This window comes from Pinus tabuliformis, chromosome 8 (genome assembly GCF_031772625.1).
Source record: "Pinus tabuliformis cultivar Carrire ecotype Pingquan chromosome 8, CPIR1, whole genome shotgun sequence".
Classification (NCBI taxonomy): domain Eukaryota; kingdom Viridiplantae; phylum Streptophyta; class Pinopsida; order Pinales; family Pinaceae; genus Pinus; species Pinus tabuliformis.
Window position 1 is genome coordinate 842,291,418 of NC_142294.1, and position 11,364 is coordinate 842,302,781.

Sequence of the window (11,364 nt, forward strand, 5' to 3'; positions counted from 1 at the left end):
TCCCTTCCGTGTAGGGTTGTAATGCTTGATTTCAAACTTTAGTGATCCATATTAATTTTTATAATGTCTTTACGATTAATCACATCATAAGTTTTTGGTCGACCTTTCAAACTAGCTAATGTGTTTCGAATCTTTGTGATGAGGATGAACCACATTAGATGGTTCAAAAATTTGACCAACAACTTATGATGTAATTAATCCGAAAGACATTATCAAAATTAGTATGAATCACGAAAGTCTAAAATCAAGCAAAAATATTATTCATATAAAAAGTTTAATTGATATTATAGAAAATTATAAAATAAATGTATAAAAAAATATTTCAATGTTAATTATAAATAAAATATTTTAATATTCATATTAAATAACATAAATTTATATTCATTTGATATAAAAAAAAAAAAAAAAAAAAAAAAAAAAAAAAAAAAAAAAAAAATGAAAAAAAATGATATATTCACTTTTTATTTTTACATTTGAAAAAAAAAAAATAAAGATATGAATTATATCTAATTTTTATATTTATTCCAACAAAAAAATAGAAAACAAAATATTAATTTTAACTATAAACAAAATAACTCAATAATAACATTACAATTATATATATGTGTGTGTGTGTTTGTGTGTAATATATATGTGTGTGTGTGTGTGTGTGTGATGATGATGATGATGATGGTTAACATCCACAAAGACCAAACTTTGGTCTATCGGACCTAAAGAAACAAATTATTTAGTTTGATTTAAGATATTATTCCTATGCTCAAAAAGCTTGGAGAGAAGCCTCCCGAGCTCACTATAATTTTGACATCGTAAGAGGCTATGAAGGTCAGTGTTGCGATGGAGATTATGAAACTGAGATCTAATGTGGTTGTACATGGGGCACTCTAAGAGGAAGTGGTTTTCATCCTCGATGTTCCTATTCTCACAGAGATGGCAGATCCTTTCCATCCATGGTGTTTTAGGGACTTCCTAACGACCTGTTTCACTATGGAGCTCATGAGAGTTCGTTCTAATCTTCGCTATATTAATTTTCTTCTTTGAGCTAGTTAAAACAGAGAGATACTTTTGATATTCTAGGGTGGGGTTGATGACCTTCTTATAATAACTTAATTTTCTTTTAGCTGCTAAATCTTTCTCACACCACATTTTTCTTTGAACCAAGACCCTCCGGACCTTCTCTCAATCTCTCTGGTCATGTCAGAAATGACATCTATCAGATCAGTCATCAATCTGGTATGACACATATCTCATTCATGCATAATGACATATATAATGAATGAAATGACATGAATGAAATGACGTAGATAATAGTTCCTTGATGCTTATTGGGTGGTGGGCAAATGTTGGGAGAGTATTAGAAAGATGAAACAACACTGGGAAATGTACCATTGTCTATTTGGAGGGGACTGAAATTCTAGAATGTATGCAATGACATATATAATTCAATGTAGACCTATTCACTTACTCGATCTATCTCTCTTTAGCCAGTCTATGTTGCGGTAGTTTTACAGAGGCATGCATCGAGAGCCCCGTGGAATATCGTCTGAAAGGGCATTTGTGTGCGTTTTATGGCTACTTGACATGCCCAAACTGGGGAAGTAGAAGTAACAATATTTTTAATGTTATTAATGTTTTGCAATGCATCATTCTCGTTGATATCCCAATGTTTAACTAGGCCCTCGTGTCTTTATACCAACCCTGCTTGAGCCTTAGGTGGTTTTGGCTGGAAGTTAAAGCTAGCTTAGGAAGTCTATGATCTCCTATGTTATTGAGTTTGTGCTTGTACACCAGAAGCCTAGTCATAGCTAGGCTCTCGATAGGGGAAATACCTACTTCTATAAGGAGAACAAGATAGAGTGTATTGCTTTTAATTTTCAGGTTATACGTTATAAAATGCTTCTGCATTTGCTCCATCTTTCTTTAGGATTCTCTAGAGATGCTACAACCCCAGACCTCACATCCATATAATATAAAAGGAGTGACTAAAGTTTCAAAGAGGAACTTCTTTTTATCCCACATTACGAGGTTTTCCATTTTACAATTATTTTCAAGACCAAAATAAGCTTTCCACCCTCCATTAATCCTTTTCTCAATGCTATTGTTCCAGTTGAGCTTGTGATGAATATCAATTCCTAGGTACTTGTAAGAATACAGTTCCTCTAAGTTATTATTGTCATACATAAAATTAGCATAAGTGTCCTTCTTGGATTTGATAATCATAACTTTTGTTTTGTTAGCGTTAACAGCCATACCTGTGGTAACGCAGAAATACTTAAGAAGCCTAAGTTGCTTATCAAGATCAGATGGGCACCTTGTGAGAAGAACAATATCGTCAGCATAGAGAAGAAGGATGATGACTATCCCAGCTAAGATCGTGCCAGCACATCCTGCTTCCTCTAAATACCCTTCAAGTTTGTTGATGTAAATGCCAAATATGGTAGGGGAGAGGGGGAAACCTTGTTTAACTCCGATATTACATTTAATATCTTTCGACCACCCCTCATTGCGTTTTATCTTGGTAATTACATTCTCGTATAACTTTATTGTGGTAGCTCTCAACTCGAAAGGAACGTTTAGTTCTTCTAATCTACTCCAAAGGTTGTTTCTAGGAACCGTATCGAAAGCCTTTCTAAAGTCCACAAAGCAACAAAAGAGGTTGGATTTATCATTACAACATTCCTCCATAATGATCCTAAGCATAACAAGGTGGTCTGTTATTGAGTGATGCCTTCTAAAACTTGCTTGACCTTTAGCCTGCTTACCTTCACTTTCAAGCCATAAGCTCAACTTCTTTTCCAAAATAATACCATATAACTTGGCTAAGAGAGGGATGATCATAATTGTTCAATAGTTAGAGGGGTTATTAGTATCCCCACTTTTAAAAATAGGGATAATGAGGCTCTCAATCCATGGTTTAGGGAACCCTTGCTTGACTGCTTGATTGAAATATATATATATATATATATATATATATATATATATATATATATATATAAATATGATTGAAAGTAAAAATAATTATTTTCTATTAAGAAAGATATGCAATTCATTCAACTTTTAATATGGATTCTCCATATATTATTTTAGTGTTGTCATATATAAAACATTTCAATATATACATGAAGTAAATATTTTAACTAAAATGTTTCAATAGCAATCATTATGGAAAATTTTAGGCATTAATATAGTTAGGTAGGTTAATTTTTTATACTTTCAGCCCAAAGTTTATAGAATAATATTATTTTACTTTAAAAATTGCCAATATTTTATATAGAAAATATAAAATCATTATAAATTTGGATTTTTTTACAAAAATGTTGCTCAACATTTTGTTGTTTGGATATTAGGGACTAGAAAAATTCACCAAATTTTTTGAACTTTAAGTTAAATTTACATCCTTAAAAATTACCCTATCAACCATAAGTACATAGATCAATATCAAATATATATTTAGTGAAATATAGAAGAAAGATATTTATTTAAAATTATACTAATAAAAAATATTTTAATATAAATAATATGCATCATAAATAAAACATTTCAATGCACATGTACATGTTAAGTAAAATAAATTCAATATCAACTATGTATATTTAATGGGAAAGACTTGGTCTATTTTGGAATTGGGTTTTCAAAATTATCATTCTTTAAAAATTGTCTGGATGGTTTAGATTTAATAATTTGATTGTATACACAATGTTACAGATGAGATCATGGTTTCAAATTATTTTTTTTGTACGAAGTGTGTTGAGACCTCTACTTTGAAAGATGGAAATTCTCAACATTACTTAAATTAAATAGGTTATAAATTAAGTATCATATAAGCTTTTTATAGTTATCCACATTTATCAACTATTTAATTTATATAACTATATTAGCAAGTAAAGCAATTAAAAACAAGAAATTTCTTACAAATAATTTATTGCTATATTAATCAAAATAAAAGAAATGTCTAATTTCTTCAATAATTACCATAGAATATTTATATAAGTAAGTTTAATTCTAAAATATTTTTTTTCAGAAAGAAAAGCACTATATTATATTGAGGCAATATATACAAAATGTATGTCTGATGGATCTGATAATAAGATCGCTTGAGCTGAAGAATTCAGCATATCAGTGACATTAAAGGATAAGGACAAAATACCAAAATACCGAAAGATAGAAGCCTTCGGAAACAACATGGATATAGACCAAAATTGAACTTCACATGGACTGCATTCAACGGATAGGTGGAAAGAGAGCTGAAAAAGAAGACAGGACATAATTGGAGGAGATATTTGAATCCTCAAAGATTTTTAAGTTCCTCCACTTCCAAAGGCACCATATAGTGATGGGAAGGATTGGACGTTTATCAGTTTCTTGTCTTCCCCACCAGGCGAAAGCTGCATCAACAGAGATGAAGTTTAGATGCGGAAAAGAAAAAAACAGAGCTAGTTCATACCAGATTTGTTGGGAGACCGTGCACTTGAAAAACAAATGATAGTTTTACACTTCAAAAAATTTAATACCTATCAATTTTTATTAAATACATTTTGGAATTAAAATAAATAAATAAATAAATAAAATTTAACCATATATTTACAATTAAAATTTGATTTACTTAGTTTTTAAAAATAAAAAATAAAAACATTCAAAATATAATATCAACTCCATTTAAAACCAACCAATCATCTATTTAATGTTTTTTGTTTTTTGTTTTCCTTGATGTGAGAGTGAGAGTCTTTAGTGTAAATACTAGATATTTTATGATAATCTTATATACAATTTATATCAAAATCTCACAACAAATTGTTAAAATAAAATAATAGATATTTTATGATAATCTTATATACAATTTATATCAAAATCCCACAACAAATTGTTAAAATAAAATAAATTGCAGGAGATTGTAGTTGGAAAAGTTTAATGATAATCTCCCCACTCAGATTTAGTCGACATGACCATGTTGTATATATATATATGATATATAGACTATATTATAAATGTCTAATATTTCTACCACGGGTTCAGTCCACATTCAAGATTTCATTTATAAAGCATAAGTTACAAACTTTTTGTCTATCTAGAACAAATATTTTCTTATTAAAATTTCTTATATCAATTTCATAAACAGATGATTATATTTAAAAAAGTTATTAAATATGCGAAATAAGCATAATTATTAAATGCTTTCTCTAACTCATTACAACTGTACTTACACCTGGTCTCTATTTCTTGTTGATATCTAGTGCACACCATCATTGCACCCTCCAATGGGCCATATTAGGAATTTTAAATGCGTACAAATTAACTCTTGTCAACCTCCCAATACTATAATTTATTCCTAAACCAAACTTTGCCACATGACACATTATGATAGGTATCAATATCTTTCTCTAAAATTTCAATATCACTTTCAAAATATTTAGCTACCACTTACGTCGTATTGTAACTCATTGATGTGATGTGGCTCCCATGTCATCCCGTGGACCCCACCAAGCACCTCGTAGAGCCCCTCAAGCTTGCCATTATGGACATTGCACCCATGGCACACCCACATCACCACCACCACATCCTCACACATGTGGAATCCACATCATCACATGGGAAATTTATTAATCTTTTTCCAAATTTCCAAAAACCATAATATTCGAGAAACGATTTTTCCAACTAGCAATGCACTTATCCCATTCTTAAAAGTTAACTTCACGTTGCCACGCACATCCGAAGTATTGCAAATGAATATATCATACCAATTTTGTGGAGTAAGCCATGCCTAGGTACACTTGAAAATGCAATTTGTGAGTGAATTTCAACTCTATACACCATGCTTTTAAATCAACAAAATAAATTAATGATGTTGACATTTAAGAAGACATGCAAAAAAAACCTAGAAATACTCAATATATGGAACACAAATTCTAATAAGCACACTCAATATTAAAAGAATGATAGCCATAACACATTGGAATATAAATAGACGAAACATAATTCACTTAACTTTATAAATATTTCCCCAATAAATTACAATTTCAAACATTATGTTAAAACATTTTGCCTAACCGTATGCTTTGTTAAACATTCATTCGTTCGAACGAGGCACCCCACGCTAAGGCTATGATCCCATAAGCGTATGCTTTGTTAAACATTCATTCTTTAGAACAAGGCACCCCACGCTAAGGCTATGATCCCATAAGGATGGGCGCTTAGGTCAACTATGTTTCTTGAATATAGTTAGCTAACAAGCTTTTCTATTCGTACAATCACACAACAATCATAGTTATCATACTTATTCAACCAATCCCATGACAATATCAACTTTTAATGCTATATCCCCTTCAATTTACTCAATACAAAAAATGGAATTTCTTTCTCTAAAATGTAATAACTTAGGCTATTCTATTTCTGTCTAGGGATCCATTAGTACTAGCCATGAAATCTTAGTGTTAGAAGCTGAAGATACTTTCACCCATGTAGAAATTCACTAGTAATTCTAATTAACACATGCCCTTAGGCATCTTCTCATCCTAGGGTAATAGTGGGCCTAATGGTTAAGAGCATGTGTTTCCTCCTAAGAGGTCACAGGTTCAAAACCAGAGGGGGGTAGAGTATGTATGCTTTTGTAGACTTAGTAGTCAAATCGCTGCATGGAGGTGGGTCCCTTGTCCCACAAACAAGGGGGTCTCATACACAAATTTGATGTCTGGATAGGTGGTGACCTTAAAAATGGATAATAATAATAAATAATAATAAAGTAAGTATTAAAACACAACCACCAAAATAGTTCTTTGAAATATAATTATTATTCTCCCCACAAGGTAAGAACAATAATAATGAAAAATAATATTGAATAAGGAACCCCAAAACCACCAACATATTAAGGTTAAATACACATTCTCTCATAATGCAACATGACTTGTCTAAAAAACTCACATACCCACAATTTTTTCTTAACTAATTGAAATAAGAGTAAATACATTATAACTAAAATGGTTTGACTTCTTTATGTACCCTGATATCATTGGGTCACCATTGGGTCATGACCCCCCATAGTCTTGTCCTTATCCACCTAGTATGAATGATGTATTTTATTACTAATATTTATAATCATAACATAGCTAGACTCATTTTGATGAATAAGTATAAACAATCTCTTTTCTAAATCAACTCTAGTCTCATAATAACCCAAAACTTTGTACCTACTGAATTTTATTTATGGTTGGAAATAGATTTTAGGCTCCTTCCACCTCTAATTTGTAGTATTATTAATATCATATAATTTTGTAGTGAAAGGAATATATATATATATTTGGACCATTTCTCATTTTGTGTGTTATCTTTACGCATGGTCTATGCTAATTTTCTCTATATTGTTCCAATTTTATCAGATGTCTTCAAAGAAACACACACATATCAAATTTTTAAGCTATAATAATAATAATAATAATAATAATTTATCGGTATCTTTTTTGATCTTAAAGATGAAGACTTTGAATACATTCAATTTTTTTAATTTACATGTAGATGAAGCTAACCCATAATGTTTTAAACATAAAAAATTTAGTGTTCTAATTATGTGACTTAAATATGTATTCAATTTTAAACCTTGAAATAATATTAATAATTTGATTTTTTTTTCTAAGTAATATTGATCTATTAATATTATACAAAAAAGTTACAGAGAGACCTGATTTCAGAGATGTTAAGCATCAGTCATCATCACAAAATGAAGCTGTTTGTAATGGACTGCCCCAACAGAGGGGAAACCAGTCCAAGAAGCTTTTAAAGACTGCCCCAACAGAGGGGGAAACCAGCCATTGAACCAAAACAGTTGTTTCAAAGTAGACCTTGGTTTTCCAAAATGAACAAAGAGGAATGCAAAGCTTGAACCAGAAAGACAAGGACATATCCAAGAAACAGAGTGACATTCCACCTGGCAGAGAGTTAACCAGAGAATTCAAGACACTTGGCATAGAAACAGAGCACAGCCAGACCACAAAACCATGACATAGAGAAACATATCCACCTAGAAGCCAGACACCTTTGCACGAAACCAAAAAACCACAAAACAGTGAGACGAATCCACCTGGGAGCCGGAGAACTTTGCCTGAGGCCGCGTGTTAGGCTGGTGGTTCCTCCAGAGCTGGCTCTTCCTCAATCCGGCAGGCAAACTGATACCAATCATCTTCCTCTTCAGACGCGCCTCGACCATGAGCAGGTGTAGCATCCACATTGCCTTCTGCATCCATCTGTCGCTTACCAGTGTCCTCAGCTTTGGCTTTGCCATGCAGAGCCTTGCTGCTTTCACCTTGCTGCCTGCTGCTAAGCCCATGACAACTAGGCTCTGCCCTGTTCTGCTTGTTCCCACTACTGGACAGAGGAGCTTGCGTCGCAGACTCTTCCTCGAAGGAAATTGTGATGGTGGCTATGATTGTAGGCCTGTTTAAGGAACTACAGAAGCGAAATTGAGTGTTGTGAGGGGCAGAAGGAGGAGGGAGTGGGATATCCTCAGTGTGGACAGCATTGTCCCTCCAACCTCTACCGCTTCTGGTATTTGGGTATCTGTGAGAGGGGTTAATGAGCGAGTTGGGAAATTCAGTAGTAGAGTCCGAGGAATCAGAGGTGGAATTGGTAGAAACTTGCAAGCGGTGAAAACTTCCACGCGAACCTCCATGCCTACTGCGCATGCGGTGCCTGAGGCGAGCCATGGCATAGGTGTGAGCTAAATTGACAGCGGCGGAGTTGGAAGAAAGGCGAAGATGGGCGTGAGCAGGGGTGGGTGAACCACAATCAAGGAAACAATGATGGGAGTGCGTAAAATGGAAACCATTACCAAAATCCTGGCAAGGGAGAATCAGGCAGCGACTGCCTGTAGCAGTTCTGATACACGGTTCAGCCGCGTGAGGAGAACAGATGCCATGGAGAAGGGGAGGAGTAACAGAACGATTTGCAGGAGCCATGGTATTGAAGCGGGTGAGCTCGTCACGGCTTTCGGAGTCAATAAATGTCGCCTGCAAGGTGTTTTTAATCCATCTGCGATGGGCTCTCAGGACGAAGCAGTGAGCCAGATGGCTGCTCAACCCGCCGGCGGTCTGTCTAATCATTTAAATGGCATTGTTGACACCCGCATCCGGGTTAATAATTTGATTTTACTATATAAATATTGTTATTATTATTTGAGGGATTGAAAATTAGGTTGCTCGATTCATACTCATTGATTCTAACTATTATCACTATAATCTTTAGGTGAACCCATACACACCCGCACACATAGCCCACATGGTAAATGAGGAGATTTGAACATCGAAGCATAAATTTTCATGGAGAAGTCATATCACAACAATCGCCAATAAAATTATGCCCTTAGGAGAAATTTTATCAAAATAATTATTATAATATAATAATAGTCTATTTTGCTAAAATAAATATTTGTTGATGATGATTAATTTCCACCCAATCATCTCTCTCTATATATACATGAATCGAGAATATAACTTGTATTAAAAATGATATGAGCTAAATTCTCAAAGCGATTACAACATGCAAAGATATGGCAATAAAGTCCATGAGCTCGGTCTGAACAATTAAAAGTTCTTCCATCCACCTATATGTTGGCATTGGGCTCATGAGTGGTCCCTGATGACCACCTCATCACATATTTTTGTATGACTGCATGGATTATTTATTGTTCACCATGATATCATCACTATATGTCTTCATATCTATTTGATGGTCAATAATCACAGTGTAGGATTGATGTTTGAGTGTAGGAAGTTACAGAGGCAGGTACAGGTGTTGTAGGTTATGAAGAAGCATGATTTCAAGTTTTAGTCTGAGAAGAGAAGGATTTGGGCTACATTAAGCCCCAACCATGTAGAAGAAGGCTCATCAGGGTGGTTGAAAGCCTCCAACCACATGAAAGACTCACTCACAATGCAACTAACCAAAATATTCATGTCTTGTGCATGAAACCATGCCTGTAGGTTGCAAAAAAAAAAAAAAAAACAAGTGTTAAACTAAGGTTTCACCCACTGATTCCATGCGCGCGGCTGGATTGATTTCGTCAACCATTAGTAAAATAAAACTTTGGTTTTTTACTAAGGTGTTGGGCGGATCAAATGTTATAAATAGAGAAGAAAATGGAAAAAAACATTGTGTGAATCGATAAGTTCTTTCTTTTATTTATTTTGAATAGGAATGCATGAAGGTGCGCAGAGGAGATTGCAATGAGAGTAAGGAGTTGATGCAAAGAGGAATTATTATAGATCTATTTGCCTATTGAATGTATTTGTTTATTGTTTGCAGATATAATTTTGAAGTGAAGGGTTTTGCAGATTGATTTGCCTAGATCCGACCAGAGAATGTATTCAACGTTTAACACACAATTAAAATATCTTCATATGTTTGGAAAGGATATATGTAAGTTTCATAAATAAGAATTTTAATTCCATGACTCATCTTATGTTTTCAGGGGTCTATAGTATGCAAAGATCTTTGTGACAATATATGTATGAGTGTGTGATTTGTCCTAATCTGACTTGTTGACTAGGTTATGTATGAATGATTGCTCTTTAGTTTTATTAGTAGAGGTTGTTGTGAGTATTATTATGTCTATGAGAGGCCTTCTTAACCTTCACAGTAAATATTGTTTTTGGTGACAATGAGTTTTTAGAGAATTCTTGCGTTTCTTAACAATAAATGCAACAAAATTTTTATGTTACAAAGAATGTAATGAATTCAAAGTGAGAGTCTCTTGTTTAATTTATGCAAAAGCCTGCATAGCTAATCATATTGTATGCAAGGATACATAACTAGTGAAATCTTTGGTAACAAATAGTTTGATGAGAATGAAACTTACTTGACAGTATTAGCTTAACACTTGACAAGGGTTTAGAAGATATTGGTGCAGGACAAAGGACAAAGTTTTATGAGTCTAATAATGTTGTTGTCTATCTTCTATTTGAAGTTCTATATCCATTGCTAAGAAATATCCTTAGATTTTTGCCACATGTCAGTGTGATGTATTTAGTTGTTGCATTGATTGACATCTTTGTATATGTATTGTTGATGCCAAGAAGGGCTTGAAAATGACTGAGTATGGTAGATCTAGCTATGTATGGTTTGAAGAATTTGTTAATGGTTGATTTGTGACTTGGAATTAAATATAGATTTCCTCATGGTGAAGTGTTGCATGATTGTGGATCTATTAATTAAGAGGTTTTGTTGATGGTGCTATGCAAAGAAAGACTTTACAATGATATTGTTATGATGATTGCATTGTTCAAGAGTTGAATGGCTTGTTGCAAAGCTTGTTGAGATAGTCTTGGTCGGATACTATTGCATTCAGAAATAATATTTAAAATAGAGAGGGCTTGGCATTTCGAT

The 11,364-nt window shown here is 33.3% G+C and overlaps 1 non-coding gene across 1 annotated transcript; it reads right to left on the reverse strand.

The window, feature by feature from the left end:
- Positions 1-7,282: 7,282 nt before the first annotated feature.
- LOC149238200 (U6 spliceosomal RNA) lies at positions 7,283-7,385 on the reverse strand. The gene has a single exon (XR_016246812.1). It is a non-coding gene; the product is annotated as a U6 spliceosomal RNA (small nuclear RNA).
- Between the last annotated feature and the right edge of the window lie 3,979 nt (positions 7,386-11,364).